At 39.8% G+C, this 18,747-nt stretch overlaps 1 protein-coding gene across 1 annotated transcript in view; it reads left to right on the top strand.

Moving 5' to 3' along the window:
* TES (testin LIM domain protein) overlaps window positions 1-18,747 on the top strand; it is a 48,444-nt gene that overhangs the window by 2,848 nt on the left and 26,849 nt on the right. The gene's annotated exons all lie outside the window — the stretch shown is intronic.

The raw sequence follows: 18,747 nt of genomic DNA, 5'->3' as shown, positions 1-18,747 counted from the left end.
CCGAAAGTAAACTCTGGACTTTGGGGGAATAAGGATGTGTCAGTGTAGGTTCATCAGTTGTTAACAAAGGTACCACTTTGGTGTGGGATATTGATACTGTGGGGAGATATGTGGGGGCCCCCTGGGGGGTGGGGGGGGCGGGGACTTATATGGGAACTCCATACCTTGTGCTCCAATGTTCCTATGAACAGAAAACCACTCTGGAAAAGGAAATGTACTTACAAGGGGGAAAAATCAGCATTTAAAAGTGATTTTGAAATTATTGGAGATAAAGAAGAAGTAATTCTGAGGGAGAAAGTCCAAAGTTAGGAATGAATGCCCTTACAAGGGAAAAATTGAGACATTATTCATAAACAATTTCCTTAGCTTTAAAATGTGGATTATGATTTTTAAAGATGCCCTTAATGTATGGTATAATTCTTTCATCTCCCCTTTAGTGTAAAAGGCTATCTTTTCCATCCAAGAATCTTATCCTTTTCTCTGATTCTCCTCCTCTCCTTCCTTTACCACAGAGAAAAAAAGACTCTGTACATTTAAAGATCTTACAATCCCATGAGAGTAACAAATTCTTGTTTCACTACCTTGTCATTCATCACTGCTGATTCTCAGGGCAGAGTCCTCAACCAGGAAATTGGAAACTACTAAAAAGACCCTCAGAATGTCCAATTTGACTGCCAGCCATAACCCTCTCTGTGCCTTTGTTAGGACCCTTGACAGACTTGAGGTTCTGTGGGTTTGACAAAAAAACCTCCCAGTACAAAAACTTTGGAGATTCCAGGAATACATTTTACAGTTTCGCCATAATCACAAAAAGAAACTTCATTCCTTTTGGAAATTGTTTTCTAACACACCAGAAGAAGGAAACATCACAAGGTGTTATCTCTGGTCTACGAGCAGAGCCTTCTCACCTTATTTTGGAAGCTAGTTTTCAAGTCTTCCTTTTTTCTGGTTTGGGTATACAAGTAAAGTAATACCTTTCAAAAAGCCAGGTTGGAAGTTGGAACAAAGACACAGCCATTTAAATAAAACTGTTTTGATGTCTGTTTTAAGTTATGTGGCAATTTTTTCTAAAGCCCTTAGACTCTTGATTTCATGAGGAGTTTTCCCCAGACAGATGAAAAATGTAACCTTTTTTCCCCATTAACATTCGGTGTAAAAAGAATTAAAGAGGACTGTTTAGGCAACTTAGGCAGATGATACTGTTATAGGATTCTTGGTTTACAAAAGGAGAACTTGGTGTCCACATCATTTGCACAGATTTGGAGTAATTACCAGTTAAAACCCACCATCACAAAGACAAGGGATTTTTATAGTTAGATTTTGCTAGATTTTGTTTTGTTTGAAGCAAGTGAGCGGTTGCTAGGATGTGAAGCTAGTTTGGTTATACAGAGTTTTTGTTTTAATAATATTTTAGAGTGGAATTTGACTTTTATGTCTGTGCCCTGTCTTCGGAGTTATTTGTCTAGATCTCTTCCTTATGTTTTATGTCTCTTCATTATAATTGACTTTGTGTAATAGAGCCTATGTCTGCTTGGAAAAAAACAATGGCCTTTGAGAAGCAGAAACAGAGTCTCGTTTTGTGGTGAATGGTAAATCATGGCCCACAGCCAGCTGTTTTCCTCTTTTCCTTTCTATGTTACTCTCCCATGAGAATCACTTTTTTCCCTTTAAAAACATACCAGAGAGAAAGAGAAGTCCAATAATTTCCCGTACGCTGCCTGGAATTGCTGCAGGGCGTTTAATTTTACACCTTATTCATTTTTCGTCTCCTTTCTAACCTTTGTCTTTTGATCCTTCCTACTAAGGCCTTACGTATTTTTCCTGGGACTCTCTTCTTTGTTTCTTTAATTTTATTTTAAAAAGGTGAGATGCACTTGAACAACTACAGGTCACTAAAAATCCTCTTTCTCAGCATCCAAACTTGTTTTAAAAGCTTCTGTCATTAGCCAGAGAAACAGTGAAACCACGTGATTGCAGTCGGCAAGAGTGCTGAACCACAAAGATTATTTCCATTAGGAATCAGAATGAGACTTTTCTCTTAGGTGGCCCTTGATTGAAGCAGAAAAGGCAAGTAAGTGGTGACCTGGATGTTCAAATCTACAGCTGGATTCTCGGCGTGAAGCCATTCTTGCAGCGAGAACCATTGGCAAGGCTGGGGGTAATGGGAGGGCAAAGTACTGCCAGGGCTCTGCCTTAGAAGCACTTGCTCCGTCTCTCAGAACAAGTACAGAAGAAAGTGGAGTGGTCCTCAGCTGAGCTTTTATCTCTTGTAACCCATGGGGTGATTCATTACATTAATTGGATATGAAAAGTCACTTTCTCTACTTGCCCTGAATATTGGTTTGAATAGAGCTATAGTAGGTTTTCTATTGATTTTGTTCCTTTATGCTCTCCCATGAAGGAGAGTTGGGGATTTATATCTCTGCTGGCTGTTACCGTGTACCATCACCTCACCCCTGGACTTTGGGTTCTCATCTACAGTACTAGATATTACTCACCCTTCAAGACACTCACCTCCTCCCCACCATGCACTGTCCTCCAGGAAATCCTTCTTGTTCCTAGCTAGATCCAAAACCTCTGTCTTCTGAATTCTTAAAGTGTGTGTTACCTGTGACTCTTAGGACATTCATTCCTTTCTCCCTCTAGAGTATGATTTTCTTCTTTCCTAGATTGTAAGCTTCTTGAGCAGTGATTTCCTATCATTATTATACTTGATTTACCATTCACCACCATATTATACTTGTATCATATTTATACTTGTATAGTTTTGTTTGCTGTTCAAAGTTTTGTTTGCTGTTCAAAGCAATCTTATGAAGTAGACCTTAGCCTCATTTTAAAGACAAGGAAGCAGGCTTAGATGGGTTCTGGCAGTTTCAGATTAACCTATGATCTTGAACCATAGTCTTCCTCTTATACCCTTATATTATACCTTATACCTCTTATACCCTATATTGCTAAATATATGTTGAATGAATTACCCTAATATAAAGAGAGAAACAACCTAAAGTGCATGTCAACATTTTTGTTTTAAGGAATTATTTGGAGGAAGTGGTTTCTATTCCAATACAATTACCACCCTATTGGTTTTCTGTGTTTTATTTATACTTTATCCATGTTGTCTATTTGTCCTTCAATGTAAGTTGCCATAGACCTTCTTTGGATAGAGACAAAGTCTAAATGTATTGTGAAAAGGCACTTCTCAGAGACTTTTATAGACTTTCTTTTATAAAGAAATTTTATAAGCTTCAGTAATATTCTGGAACATGTCTTCTAGGATTCCAACAACTTTCCAACTTTTGTTGGGAGCAGTGGTAATGCTGCCTCCTAGCTACTTAATATAGTCCTTGAACAACAGGGGCTCTGCATTTAGTTCTCGGCTTTGGGATATCAGTGACATCCGGAACTGTATAGAGACACTCATGGGTTGGGCTGTAGAAGAGTCCATCTACCTGCTGAATCCCAGAGTTGATTGAAAGCCTTACACATAGCATGATAGGCTAACCCTTCCCTTCCCCCAGTAAACAAAGTGCTCAGAGTTCCACTAGAACAGCAGACTGGATAGATGAGAATAGAGGTTTAGAAAGGAAATTAATCAGTGCTCAGAGGAGAACTCTTTTGTTGTTGTTGTTGTTGTTGTTGTCGTCGTCATTATTATTTTAAATTTCCCATTCTTGATACAAGAAGATCTATTAAGAAGCAGTGGGAATCACCAAAATGATCATCTATTTCACGAGGTTCTCCCCACGCTCCAGGATTAGATCAGCGTTGGGAGCATGAAATTGCCTTGGTGGAGCGTCAGAGAGCGACAAGGCTTCCTCTGAGAGCCCTACTTAGAAAGAGAACGATGAATTGGCAAAAGAGGACGACTTCCTATATTCTTTGTTCTGGGAACTATAAGTAGGAATACAGTTTGGCCCCATTCTAATTTGAATATAAAGTTTTGATAGAACATATTACCACAGTGTGTTGAGAAAATAGAAAAGGTCAGTAAGCACCTAGAATATGTAAAGACCTGTAGTATATGGAAAGTTCTGTAGTCTATCAGCTTTCTCACTTCTGTTTATCAGTATGAAGATGAAAACGTCACTCTGAGCTGAGTTAGTAGATCTTGGTCCACTCTAGCTTTTGTGATGTTGGCCACTTTGGTTCTCAGTTTCCATATCTATACAAATCAATAGGGGAACCAACTGATTTCTGAGATTTTTTTCAAACCCTGTGGTTCCTTTTGACTTTGATAAATATTATTAGTAGTCTGTCAAGCATAATAATGTTCCACAGTGCTTCAAAATCACACAGGCCACAAATATGTAATTATGTATGATTTTAATAAAATAGTATAGTGTATAATGTTATGCAGTTCTGTGAATTCCATGAGGAAACCTATAAATTAAACAAGTTTTAAATAAATTTTAGCTATTTTCAACTTGCTTTTGCTTAATTTACCTTTATAAGATTTGTAAAGTATTTGAAGACCTTAAATTTAATTATTTAAATGTGTAGTATGAAGTTTCAAATGCATAATAAACTGCTCCATTAGCATAGGTCAAATAATCCTAGGTGTGATATATCACTCACCTTGGTATTTAACTACAGGAAAATGAAAAAATAATGGAGTTTTTATTGTCTTTAAAATTTCTCTCTTCCAAAATAAGATGATTTATTTAAAAATTATGAGTGCTGCATGTGCCTAACGCTGGCCTAGACTCTGTGGGTATAGTATGACCAGAAAAGGTAAGGTACCTTGTGTCGTAGAATTAACACTCTTACAAGGAGTGATAGAGCAGAAAAGTAAATGTCAAAATAAGTTACCAAAGCACAAGTGGGATTATACCCATTAATATAATATATAACTTAAACATAGAACGGCTTTCGGGTCAGAAATACACTAGATTTCTGATAGTGAAGGGGCAATTTTAGCATGATTCATGGTGTTGGTTCCTGGTTTTGCAAACTCTGTAATTAGGAATTCTTGATTATTTATCACCAAATGGAAAAGGCCTGAGAAAGCAGCTTTTTTGTATTAGAATGTGAAAAAGCTCATACATGGATAAGGGTGTAATTAGTTACCATTTTAAGCCTGTAAAGTTACACAAACTTCAGTCTTCCTCCTGGTTACAGATGCCCTACAAGGGTCATTCCTGGGTTGTGTTTTCCGTTTGCAAGCATTACTAGTCTTTGTTTGATAACTACTGCCATGAAACTATGATTTTTTTTAAATCTCTTTAGATCATTAATATACACTACCTACAGAAAATTATTTTGCTCTTTACAAGGTGGTGAGATTCAGGGAACATTCATAAATTATGAATTATGAAATCAGCTTTTTCAAGGAGAGGAAAACAGACTAACCAAATTGAAAACAGGTTTCAAACTTCATGGATTTTTAAGATTTTATGGAAAAATAATTTGATAACTGATGAGTTCACCCCTGCTCTTTGAGTAAATGTCCATGTGTGAAAATTTGCCTTAAGCATTGTTATTAGAGGATTAAATGTAGAGGTTATGCTTTTCAGCTATCCAGCTCCAGTCTTTCAATTTCCTATAAAAGAGCTCCAGTCATATTTGGAATTGTTTTACCTGTTTTTTTTTTTTTTTTCCTAAGTATCCAATCTACTCAACTCCCTACTTAAGTAATAGGAAATTAGGGAGATAAGAGTTTGTATGACTATAGTTTTCTAATGCAAGTTCATGCTGGGCCCCTAAAATGACTTCTTAGTTGCTTTTCTCTTTCTTCCTTCTCAGTCAACCACTATAGTTACTACTCATTGCCTCTGACAAAAATAATTAGGAAAGAACAGAAGGTGATAGAATAAAGAACCACAAGAAACTCATGAGTTATATTTTGAGAACATGCTATGGAAGTACTTCATTTCTGTCACACTGAGTTCAAGGATCCTAGGACCCTGGGATCATGGCATGAGCCAAAGGCAGACACTTAAGCCACTGAGCCACCCAGGGGCCCTAAGGTATTGCTGCTTTTATTTTGGTCAGATTCTAAAAAGGAGAAGAGCATAGATTATCAGTTTGTCTAGTCCTTAGGTATTCTGCTAAGGATGCAGGGCTTAACTGGGTTTGAGCAAAGCTTGAAGGGGAAGCCCTATGTGAAGGCAGGCATTGAAGACTGCTGCGATCTCATCTCATGAGACATGACAGCGAGTCTGTTGCTAACAAATATATTTAATCTCTGCAATGCTGGATCATCCTCAAGGCAGAAATGATTCAGCCTGTGTTTATTATTGTGACATTCTGACCACTATGCAAAACTATAAAAGAGGCCGAAAGCCCAACACAAATGCCTTGGTGCTGAGTCCATTAATAAGTCTGTAGCCACAGGGAACTTGCCCTTGCTTTGTTTGAAGATAAAGTGATGTCATGTTTCATCGCAAAATGATCATGAATAAGTCAGGTGAAATTTTTTGCTCCTTGAGAAGAACATCTGAAAGTCTTGATAGAGTGAGTCACAAAGTAAAAGTAAAGAATATGTTTTCCTTTATGAGGAACTAACCTACGATAAAAATATTGGGGATTAAACAAAACAAAGTTACCCTCTGTTTTGCACAGAGAATATTAAGAGGGCAATTTATTTATTTTAAAGATTTTATTTATTCGTGAGAGACACAGAGAGAGGGGCAGAGATGCAGGCAGAGGGAGAAGCAGGCTCCCTGTGGGGAGTCCGATGTGGGACTCGATCCCCGGACCCAGGATCACGACCTGAGCCAAAGGCAGACTCTCAACTGCTGAGCCACCCAGGTGTCCCTAAAAGGGCAATTTAAATGTAAGGTCACAAAAACTCCATTTCTATCAATATCACCTGTTGAGCTTGTAGCCCCCAAACACTGTGACGTCAGCTTTGGTCAATAAAAGAAGGGCAGCCCGGGTAGCTCAGCAGTTTAGCGGCACCTTCAGCCCAGGGCCTGATCCTGGAGACGCGGGATCGAGTCCCACGTCGGGCTCCCTGCATGGAGCCTGCTTCTCCCTCTGCCTGCATCTCTGCCTCTCTCTCAGTCTCTCTCATGAATAAATAAAAAATAAAATCAATAAATAAATAAAAATAAAAGCAGGCAGGCAACCTGAACAGATATGTATGTTAACTGCATGCTGGATAGAAGTAAGTGCTGTGACACAGGGTTGCTCAACACACCTGTGGGAAGAAACCACTTTTTTTTTTTTTAAACTCTGAATCTGTCATGGGCCAATATTAAAAAATAAATAAATAAAAATGAATTACTGAAAGAAAACAAATACAAGGCCAATTAAAGAAGCTATTAACTGCATCAACCATAAAATTACCATCAAATCGCTAATATTTCCTCCTAGCTTACTCTCATTTTCTTTACATGTCTCATCAGAGACTGATAACCAGTGTGCAGATTGCCACAGTTTTGAGTAGTGCTGCAAGCATGGGATACAGAAAGCTATTATGAAGCAAAAGTAGTGCAGTTGGGTGGATTTGGGAGTATTTTATGGCGGAAACAACATTTAAGCCAACTCCTATAGGATAAATAGGGTTTCATTAGGCAAAGAAGGCACTGCAGGAAGAATAGGTTGCATGAACCAAGGAAAAGTCTATGAATAAGGAAAAGTCAATGAAACCTTTGGTATTCACACCATTAACATTTTCAGTTTGACTCTTCTAAAATGAAGCCAGGGTATGTGAGCTGCAGTGATTTCTAATTTTCCTTGGTTACAGGTTGGAGGTGAGGAAGTGTGTCATTGAGCTGGTTCAGGAGCCTGCTGCTAAGGATCTATTTCTATACCCTAACCCTGATTCCATTTACCCTCTCCCCAGTTTATCATCTCTTGAAGTAGAGGAAGGAATTTCACACTGGGGTCTAGTTTGCATAGGCTGGGTTTGGCTCCAAGGTGTGGGTTGGGACCACTTTGACTCCATACAGCGTCCATCCTCCTTACACCATTGTCTACCTTGCCCACCTGTAGGAACACATTTTAAGCCTCTGCTGCTGCCACAGCAGTCACGTGTCCCAACTCAAAGTCAAAGAGAGGAGAAGTCCAGTCTAGTGCCTGGGAGGTTATGGCAAGGGTGTGAATGGCTAATACTGCTCCCAACAACGAAGGCGTGGGGTCATTACTTCAATCTAGTGCACTTGCCAAAGTAGGATTGTGGGCTGACGTTCACTTTCCTGAAGATCTCTCCTGTATCAGAGTCTATTCTGAGAAGATACTCTATACAGAATCACAGACGGCTCATATTTCAAAGGCTCTTTTGAGAAATTATAAAGGAAAATTAGCCTTGCAGCATCCCTTACTTGATTTTTAGAGGATCCTCTTCTCATTCTAGTCATTCTTCTGTTAGCTTTTAAACTCAGATCTCTCCAAATTCACTCCACCTAAGTCATGTCACCTCCATGTGAAGACACATAGAACTCCTTTTCTTCTGGCAAATGGCAGTTGCCAAAGTTTTCTAAGAGGCATTACAAACTCTGACCTTTGACTATTGTGGCAAATTGAAAATGGGTTTCACAAATATTCAAAAGTGTGTTAGACTGTGCCAGTGGTAGCAGAACAGAAAATTAATCCAAGAGAAATTGGTAGAAAATAAAAGAAAGGTAAAGAGAGGCAAGACAGATTTTGATGACTTAATATCCATATTGCTTTTTTTTTTAAAAAAAGATTTTATTTATTTATTCATGACAGACACACAGAGAGAGAGGCAGAGACATAGGCAGAGGGAGAAGCAGGCTCCGTGCAGGGAGCCTGATGTGGGACTCGATCCCGGGACTCCAAGATCACGTCCTGGGCCGAAGGCAGGTGCTAAACCACTGAGCCAACCAGGGATCCCTTCATATTGCTTTTAAGGTGTCACAGGTAAAAACAATAGAGTTGTCATTTGTTGGCACTTTCTCGTGGCCCAGATGAGGTCACGGCAGGGAACAGGATCTTCCTGTGTCCCACTGTTGCCCACTCTGCTGGAGCACAGTTAGGGACTTCAGAGAGAACAGAACAGACTTTGATGGCTCCAGACATAGGTCTGAATCCTAGTTTGGTATTCCCCTAGAAGTTTGGACAAGTTTCTTAGCTTCGGGGAACTTATTTATAAAACATAGATAATACTTCCTTATTGGGTTACCGTGTAATTAAATAAAGCAATGCATGCAAACACTTAGAGCAGAGTTAGCAAGTGCTGCATCCGTGTTGATTATTAATGCTGTTAATGTTCCCTGATCAGTTTTCTGTGGCTAACTAGACTTTGGCATCAATAAGTAAATGTTTGAATTACAGCAGTTCTCAGCTCTAGAATCCTGGGTTCAATTCTTCACCCCAGCACTTACAAGCTGTGTGAATTTGGCAAAGTAACTGAACACTGTAAACCTTGAGATCTTGATGAGAAAATGGGTTACAACTCTCTATCTCACAGGGTGTTAAGGATGGTTGAGGTGAACATTTTAAAGCACAAAGTATGGTACCTGTCCATAGACAATAAAGAGATGTATCGGGATCGTTATCAAGAAATCCAGCCTAGAAAGAAGAAAATTCTGCGTAGATCTTCAAACCCTTTAACAGGCACCCGAATATATCATCAAGAATTTTATGACAGCATGCTTTCAGGATATTATTCATACTTGATACTTTGTTGGACACAAATACATAAAGTTCAGTAACTGGGATGTATTAAATCATTGCATTTAATGTTTTCTTTTATGATTTTCAGATTTTTTTTATTTTAATTTTTTATTATAAAAGTAAAAATTTTTAAGTAATCATTTCTAGTACTTGTTTAAGTAGGTACCTAATGTGCCAGTCACTCTGGAAAGGATTCAAAGCTATATTAATGCGGTTCTCTAGAGCAGGCACTTGATCTAACATTACTGGGTATTCTGGTCCAGTAAAAAATGGGTATGTTTTCCTAAACAGAATCCTCCTCAGAGATTTTGTGGTATATTGCAAAAATGGCCACAATTCTTTGCAACACCTCCCATTAAGAAATGGAATCTTCTTCCTACCCTTTGACTCTGGGCTGCCAGTAGACTGTGGTAGAAGTGATGCTGTGCGTGTGCCAGGCTTGGACCTCAAGAGGCCTTGTTTGTGTCTAACTACTTTCTTGAAATCTTGCTGCTCCTGTGGAACTGGCCTAGCCCGGCCTGTTGGGGGATGAGAGACCACCTGGAAGAGCGGAAATGCCTCAGCTGAGGCTCCCCTAGACCAGGTGGTCCCCAGATGACCTGAAAAGGGACTGCAGATGTAGTGAACCCAGTTCAGACTAGGAAAACCATCCAGCTGAACCCAGGCCAAGGTGCCAAACTGAAAAGCCATGAGCAGAGTATCATGATCATAAACTACAGAATAAATGGTTATTATAAGCCAGTACATTTTAGGGTAGTTTGTTAGACAATCGTAATTTTCACCCCCTCTATTGCTAGAATGTGAGTCGTCTCAGTCTCCCACCCTGAGAGCTGAGGGAAGGGTCTTAGAGAAGGCTTTTCTCACTCTGAATTACCTTCGTAGCCCTCTGTTCATGTGAGAAAAATAAAGAATCAGGACACTGTAGCTTCCCTGACATTGCTGGTCACTTGAGAATGGGCCATTTCTAATGTAGTCAAATCTAAATTTTGATTTCTTATTCTATCAGGATAAAAGAAACTTAAATGTATCTACACCTGACATTTGATCCTAGTTGTAAAAAGGTGCTATATGCATGTTTTGAAAGTTGTCTTTTCCCCCTGAACCCTAGACAAATGTAAAATGATGTCTGTGTACTCTTTGTAGTGCAGAAATCTTCTGTTCTTTCTATAGAACAGAGAGCATGTGAATCCAAACCCCTTCTCTAATAGACCAAACATCAAAAAAATAGGTCAAAAATTAGTTAAGGCACTTAGGCTTACACAGCACACCGTGTAAACATAATTCATTTTCCAGATTAAAGGCTGGTGTGAAAAGACTCAACCGTAAGTAAAGAAGCATGAAGCGTCTGGAAATAGGGTTTCCTGCATCTCTCCCTGCCTTTCCCAGTTTCCAAGACCCCTGTCTGTGCTGTTTGACTTTTTGTTCTAAATGCCCCTGAACGTCAATCCTGGGCAAAAGGAGAAAAGGAGAAGAGTCTTTTCGTACTTTTTATCCTCCCCACCCCTTCCTTGCCTGCGCCCTCTCTCCACTGGGCCCTCGGATCCTGGTGCTCCCCTGGGCAGCCTCTTCCAACGGCTCTCTCAGCTGGTGCCACAGGCCTCTCCCTTCATTCTCCGCTCTGTGAAAACACACCTGCCCTGCTCTCTTCCTGCGTGTGCTCGGATTAGATAAGCAGTTGACGGCAATAAATAACACAAGTGTATAGTCACCCTCCCCACGCCCTCCTTCGTCTGTTCCAGCCGGTTACTCCTAAAGAAACAACACGATAGTCCTCAGACCTGGCAAAAATGATGGCAACATTCACGTTCTGGGACGTGCAGAATCTGAATAAAGGCCTCTCAAGATACAGCCACGTGTGGGATATACTCTTCAGAGTCCGCTGTTGAGATAGTGACACAAGACCATATTAGGATTGTTTGTTATGATCTAAATTCTTTTAAGGGACTACTACAGATGCCTTTTGGAATCAGGTTTTAAAAATCCCTTTTATAGCTAATAATTGGGAGGTTTGGGGGATCGTGTATAAAAGTACCTGCCGCTGCAGAGGCAGACCTCAGCCAATCCTAATTAAGAAATCGTTTCAGCAGCAATCATAACCTGTTAATTGTGATATTTTTATAGCCTGGATTGTCTTTCTTGAAGTAATGGATTGAGGATAACGCCTTTTTTTGAGTAGAGTCTGCAGAGGAGGTATTCTGTTGGGTGAACATTTCAAGCAATTTGCCTTAAGCGATAGTATAAAAATAATTTGATAGTAGTCAGTTTGAAAAATGTTTATAAGGAACGAGCATGAGTTGAACACAGAATACATTTTTTAAATCATTTGCTTACCTAAAAAAAAGGTGTAGATTTTTTAAAAACCTAAGTTTTTTTTCCCTAATAATACCATGAGGATGCATTAGGCTTTGAGCACGTAAGCAGTACCAGAAAAGTAGTTAAGAATTGCGGACTATAAATACTGCCTAATTGGAATCAAGTAATTTGCATTCTGACATCACAGAGAAGTGCTATAAAATTTTTCTTTTACTTAATTCCATCACCAGATAGATTTATGTAATAGAATAAACTTTATATAAATCTTTTTTTTTCCATTTTAAAGTGTTCATTAAGGAGGACTATGGCATATTATAAAAATAGTGAAAGTTTTCTCCTAAATAGATTTCTGAAAATTTCTTGCTAATCAAACCTGACATTTTGTATTGTAATTTGACTGTGTTCTATATGTGCTGCCAAGCGAGCACATTATGATTGTATTCTAAAACAAAAGTAGTGTGTATGTGTATATATGTATTACAAAAGTGAGTGTATATGCTGAGATCAATGGAAAATAAGACTTAGAGACTAAAAATCATACTCTACTCTGCCTTCTGGAAGACGTTCCCTGGACTTGACTGAGTGAACAGCTAACAAATTGAGAGGAATATTTATTTATTTATTTATTTATTTTTAATTTTTATTTATTTATGATAGGCACACACAGAGAGAGAGAGAGAGAGAGGCAGAGACACAGGCAGAGGGAGAAGCAGGCTCCACGCACCGGGAGCCCGACATGGGATTCGATCCCGGGTCTCCAGGATCGCGCCCTGGGCCAAAGGCAGGCGCTAAACCGCTGCGCCACCCAGGGATCCCCGAGAGGAATATTTATAATAGTTCTGTTCACTATTCCCATTTGGCTAAAGAGACATTTAATATTTGAAATGGCAAAAAATAAAGGCAAGTGGTAGATAAGCACACCCTATATCCCCTCCCTTAAAACATGTCTGTTTCATCACAAATCACTTTGTCTTTGGATTTAAAATCAAAACAGAAAAAAAAATAAAATCAAAACAGAAAAGAGGTTGTGGAAAGCAGCTTCTTTGTCTCCTTTTTTTTTTTTTTTTAGGTTTATTTAGAGAAAGAGCATGGGGGGCAGAGGGAGAGAGCGAGAGAACCTCAAGCAAACTCCACAATGAGCACAGAGGCAGGTGTGGGGCTTGATCTCATGACCCCTGAGATCATGACTTAAGCCAAAACCAAGAGTTGGATACTTAACTGACTCAACTGACCCACCCAGGTGCCCCACGGCAGCTTCTAAGATGGCCCTCATTGATTCTCAGCTCCTAGAATTCATACCCTTGTGTATTTCCTTTCCCTTCAGTGTGAGTTGGACCTGGTCAGTTGCTGCAAGAGTAAAACATGGCAGAAGTGATGGGATGTCCCTTCCAAGATGAAAGGCCACAGCTCTGTCTTGGGTGCTCTCACTCTCTCTGGGATCGCCAGCTGCCATGTCATGCAGTACCCTATGAGAGAGCTTGAAAGTGCGTCTTGGCCCCAGCTGAGCCTTGTGATGTGACTGCAGCCCTAGTGGATAGTGGACCCTGACTGCAATCTGGCAATATGCCCTGAGCCATTCCACCTGGTTAAGCCACTCCCGGGTGGCCTGAACCACAGAAACTATGAGATCATGAATGTTTGTTTCACCCTCTAAGTTTTAGAGGGTAATTTGAACCAATACAGACATTTTCCATTATAAATCTAGAAATTTAGTGATTTGAAAAAAATGAAAAGTATTATTTTGATTTTGCCTCATTATATTACCACTTGTTGCTATATGGAATCTTCTGTATAATGTATAGATATATAACATAGCAAATGATTTTCAGTACTAATGTTAAGTCTGTCCTTCCTTCCTTCCTTCCTTCCTGAGAGAGAGAGAGAGAGAGAGAGAGAGTATGTGCACACAAGGAGGGAGAGTGTCAGGCAGAAGGAGAGGGAGAAGCAGGCTCCCCGCTGAGCACGGAGGTCCATACAAGGCTCAATCCCAGGACCCTGGGATCATGACCTGAGCCAAAGGCAGATGCTTAACTGACTGAGCCACCCAGGTTCCCTATATATTTTGAATAAGGATCTTTGACCTTTGAGATTTAATTTGTTCATTTATATTTCATTGTTTCTTTTAATTACTTTTTATTATTTTTCTTCCAGGGCATGATATAAATATATTTTGGATCCATTATTTCTCTTAAAACATTTTTTCTCTTGATGTAACCTTGGAAGAGACCTATTTTGCAGGACATCGTCCTAGACTCACACACCCCATTCTTTTGCAGGCCCTCTTGCATGTGCGAATAATCACCTCAGGGCCCAGAGTGTTAGTGCATCTGGTGTGCAGACATCCAGGTTCCTTAGAATCAGTCTCCCATTTGTCCAGGAGGGAAGATGTCCTGGCTAGTGAGGAGTAGGCAGTCTTTCAGATCAAAACCTATTGTTCCAGAGAAGTTACAGAAGTTACAGAGAAGATAGAGTTCCAGAAGTTAAATTATGATTTATCTTCAAACTGAACTCTCATTTTGGACAAGAAAAAATGAGGACTTTGGAGTTAAGAGCTCAGGATTTGGAGTTAACTGCTAAGATTCAAATCTCATTTCTGCCCCTTGCTCGCTGGGCAGTCTGGGACAGATGACTCAATCTGTCCAAGTCACAGTTTCCTTATTTGTGAAACAGGGAACATAACACTTTCCCATAGGTTGTCTGGAGAATTAAATGAGATCGTTGTAGGTATTGGCGCCTGGCAGTGGTAACATCTTAACAAATGGTGGTTGAGGTGCTTTTTTACCTCCACCTCCACGGTCACAGCCACCCATGCTCATTAAGAAAAAGTATAATTGGAAATGTTTCAAGGTACCCTACCAGAACCAAAATTCATTCTTGTTTCCTAGAAGAAAGCAGCAGGATCTACTTCTGATCTTTTTTTTTTTTTTTTAATTTTATTCATGAGAGATACAGAGAGAGAGGCGGAGATACAGGCAGATGGAGAAGCAGGCTCCATGCAGGGAGTCCAATGTGGGACTGGATCCCGGGACTCCAGGATCACTCCCTGGGCCGAAGGCAGGTGCTAAACCCCTGAGCCACCCAGGGATCCCCCTACCTCTGATCTTCATCAAAAATTTACCATATTTATTGAAGTTGTGTGGATGTCTTAGGTAATCTGCTCCACCATTACATCTCAGACTGAATGAAGCAGATGGATTGCCTTGGTGACAGTCTCTGTGTTGCTTACCTGATACCGGTACTGCCTTACGAAATGCAGGGACAGATAGAGTAGGAGTTATCTGTTTAAGTTCCAGGAAGATTGACAAAGTACCTCCAGAACAGAATTTATTATAGACTATTTAGGTTGAAAGATCACTTGTTTCCTTTTCTTTCCTAACACAATAATCTGTGCGATGGTTTACTACTGTGCGTGAACAAAAAGAATGTCAGTCTGTTTGCTCACAGTGAATTTTATGATACAGATTCACGTAGAGCTCTGGCTTTATACTTACAGCCCTGAAAAGCTGAAGGAATGTGGAAATGAGTCCTAGAATCTACAGTGAAGATTTTATTCCCATTTGCTTTTGTGTAAGTGGTATCGACAACTAACAACCCTTAATTGATTATTATATTCTTGAGCTATAATCATTGTTCTTGAGTTAAAAATTCTATTTCTTTCTATTAAAAAAAAAACTAATTTACTAAATGTTTATCGCAGCCAGGGTCTTTCTAAGTTCATGACCTACATTTAGGCACTGATGGTTAAGAATGGGCATTCTGCAATGCAGCTGACCTGGGGCAAGTTAAAAATTCTCCACTCAAGTTTCTTCATCTAGATGAAAATGTAGATGATAACTAATAGTACCTCAGAGACTTTCCTAGGATTGTTGTGAGGATAAAATAAGATGATCCATGTAGAAATCTTAGAACCATGCCTGGCAATAACCACCCCTGCAAGAGCTCTTCTCTTTCTTTTTCTTTTTCTTTTTCTTTTTCTTTTTCTTTTTCTTTTTCTTTTTCTTTTTCTTTTTCTTTTTCTTTTTCTTTTTCTTTTCTTTTTCTTTTTCTTTTGAAAGTCAGTTGGGGTTCCTGGGATAAAAGTACTATGTCAAAGGCCATTAGATTAAGATGAATATTAAATAAATAAAACTTTCTAGCATTTCTGTCAAGCTCAGGCTCTGCGGCAAGCATTAGGATTCAAATATGAACAAGAAACCTGTAGTCTAATGGGATAAACTGATGTGTATCAGCACATAGTAAAAGAGGACTGAAAGCTGATGTGAATTTAGCACTTTTATGAGAATAGTTCAAGAAGGAAATCACATAGTCACTGGTGTTTGAACTGGGTCTATAGAAAGTAGGATTTTACCAGATGGAAGAGAAGGGGAATGAGATCCAACAAAGGGAAAAAAATATATATTCCTGGGAAGCAGAGGTTTGTGAGGGAGGGAGTGGAAGGAGTAAGAGAGAGATGGATTGGAAAGGACCTTCTCAGCCATGCTAAGACACGTGGAATTCATTGAACTCTATAAAAGCATCTAATAAGGGGACTGTTGTGATTGGCTTTAGGTTTTATTAAAATAAGTTTGAGAGTGGCGATAGAATGCCATCAAAGGGAGCGATCACCTAGGAGAGTGTGGTCCAAGGTCAACGTGATAGAAGTGGAGTGGAGGTGAGGGGATAAACCACATAGCTTTTAGAGGAGAGACCAGCAAGCCTCGGAGCATCGTAAGCATGTCTGGGCAGGGACACGGAGGACTCTGGGCCCCAGTGTGTGTGACCAGGGCGGTGGTGACAACTTTTTCTTCATTCTTCATCTTATGTATCTTGAACTTAGGTGACAGATGGAAAGTTTTTGTTCTTATAAGCAAAGAAAAAGATATAGCAGTTTTATTAGAGATGATTCATAGTAGCTCTTAATCATAATAAATTATTTCTTTGTATTCACATCTCAGAAATTTGCCAAGCTCTATGAAAGTTGAAGGATGCCTCTGTTTTTATATTTAAGTCTGGTTTTCTGTGTAACCTAACCTTTATCTGGGAGGTGGGGGCGGATACTGCAAATCTCAGTAGAGATTGGGAAGCAGCCAATGAACAAGAACTCTTAAAACAATTTAAACTTTTGTGTCAGAGATGGATCAAATATATTGATTCAGGTCGGGGGAACTTTCCAGATCACATCAGATCCCTAAAAGAGCCATGTGCCGAGAGGAATTATTTTTTTGGAAATGTCATTGCTTTGTTCAGAATATTCATTTGGATGACTGAGATCTAAAATGCTTCTTGAAGGGTGTGATGTGAATAGGGGTATGTACACACATGGGGTAAGAAGGTAAATAACATGCCCGTGTACAGAGAGGGAATGTATGTACGTTTCACATGACCCACCTTGGTCTGCTTCATTCCAAAATGATTAAAGAAGTCTTAGTAACCCTTGCTTGTTTAGTAACCGCATAGGATTCTTTGCTCCAGAGGGAAATTTGGTTATGAAAACAGCATGAATCAGATGATCTCACCCTGAATGCTGCATAATATCTTCCAGACTCAAATTATCTCCAAATCAACTCAGACCATGTTTGAAATACCAGATGTTCCCTACCCTTCTTTTCTTTTTCTTTAAAGTATCTGACAAGCAATACTCTTTCCTGGGTCAGAAGGGTCACTTGAAATGTTGCCAACCTATCCGGTTACCTGGAATTATGAATGCGGAGAAATTGATTCCATTCCCATTTCTTACCCTAGAATAAGCAGGGGACAAGGGGTGTTTTGAGGCACAGATCATGGTAATGTAAGTTCAGTATCTGGAGCCTATCATGTTATGGATAGTTTTAAAATCTTATTTGTCTAGGACTAGTATTTCAGGATAAATACTATAGTCTTTTTTTTTTTTTCTCCCCAAAGGACTTTGATAGGTATTCCTAAAGCCGGACTGTAGTTTTTCCAAATATAGTCAATCCAAAGGATCTGGTTTTTTGGACACTGAAGAAGAAAAATTAATCTGTCATATCTTGTATTGATGCTGGCCAGAATGTGTTACTAAAATTATATGATGTAGAGAGTTTGGGGACCTGTGTGCTTATGAAAAACATGTGTTTTTAGGCACCAGGTGTTGACTCTGAAGGGAATACCATCTCACATTTGCTGCTAAAATAATTACATGCAACAGAACTGTGTCTTCCCCCTCCGAACTTACATTTTTTATTTCCTTCATAAACTCCTCTTCTAAACTGAATTCCAAATGAGTCTGACCTAGAAGAGCCAATAGTCTATTATCTTCCTCAAATGACTGTTGTCTAGTTAGTGCTTAAATGTTGCGCAGAAGACGTGCCGAATAACCAAGTCAGATGAAGTTCATCTGAAACCTGATTTGCAGTCATAATTTTATAATTAAAAGCCCTGCTGGAGTTGATCTAGCTCAATTCCTTCATTATCCACACGAAGAAGCCCAGAGAAGAAAAGTGACTGCTGAGATCACTGGACCTGGCAAGTGACACCCTGGGACCAGGCCACCGTGTTCCTCACTCCCTTCAGTGCTCTTTCTGCATTCTCGGTTCTCTGGTCACCCACGTAGGTCTTGATCATTTCCTTCCCAGCCGGTATCGCCCCTTCTCCCAGCGTATTCCATATGAGCACCCTCATCTTGGTGTTCACAGTCGTCTGGGGAGCTGGACTTCACCCTCTACACAGCCTGATTGCCTTAGCTGAGGAGCCCGTGCTTTCTGGGCTCCCCTTCCCCTCCACCGCTCCCCGGCACGTTCCCCTGCACGCACCGTGGGTATCATTACATACCTCCCTCCCTGTTCTGACCCCTCCCCAAGAATTCTTAAGCCCAGACACCTGGGCACCCTCGAACCTATAAGATCGGGGTGTCTA

Source organism: Canis lupus, chromosome 18 (assembly GCF_048164855.1).
Source record: "Canis lupus baileyi chromosome 18, mCanLup2.hap1, whole genome shotgun sequence".
Lineage (NCBI taxonomy): Eukaryota > Metazoa > Chordata > Mammalia > Carnivora > Canidae > Canis > Canis lupus.
This window is presented reverse-complemented; position numbering and strand designations above follow the sequence as displayed.